The following is a 775-nucleotide window of genomic DNA, read 5'->3' on the forward strand; positions in this document are numbered from 1 at the left end:
GGAAACAGAAAAATACCACTGCAGTAGTTCACACTTAAACTAGACTGATATGATACTAACTTGTAGAAATATAGAAGCTCAGAAATATCAGCCAGAATGACCAAAATTTATACTTTATCTTATTAAATTCTTGCGGTAATGTCATAAAATGTAAGCCCATCTTACACCCCAGAATTATTTCATTCTTTTCTCAAAATTGAAAAGTAAGAGCAACCATTTCCATCCTGTGTTTAGAGTGCATTGGATTTCCAAAGTGGTGTGGCGGTTTCTCAGGAAATTCGGGATCAACCTACCCCTGGACCCAGCAATACCACTCTTGGGAATATACCCAAGAGATGCCCTATCATATGACAAAAGCATTTGTTCAACTATGTTCATAGCAGCATTATTTGTAATAGCCAGAACCTGGAAACAGCCTAGATGTCCTTCAATGGAAGAATGGATGAAGAAAGTGTGGAATATATACACATTAAAAACAATGCAGTAAAAAACAATGATTTCTTGAATTTTGCATGCAAATGGATGGAAATAGAAAACATTATCCTGAGTGAGGCAACCCAGACCCAAAAAGATGAACATGGGATTACTCACTCATAATTGAGTTTCTAGCCATAAATAATGGTCACTGAGTCTATAATTGGTGATCCTAAGGAAGCTAAATGAGAAGGTGAACCCAAAGAAAAACATATAGTTATCCTCCTGGCTATGGGAAGTAGACAAAATTGCCGGGAAAAAAATTTGGATCTTGGGAGTGGGGTGGGATGGGGGTAAGGGG

The sequence above is a fragment of the Alexandromys fortis genome, unplaced genomic scaffold, assembly GCF_014885135.2.
Source record: "Alexandromys fortis isolate MF-2015 unplaced genomic scaffold, M_Fortis_MF-2015_v1.1 scaffold_87, whole genome shotgun sequence".
Classification (NCBI taxonomy): Eukaryota; Metazoa; Chordata; class Mammalia; order Rodentia; family Cricetidae; genus Alexandromys; species Alexandromys fortis.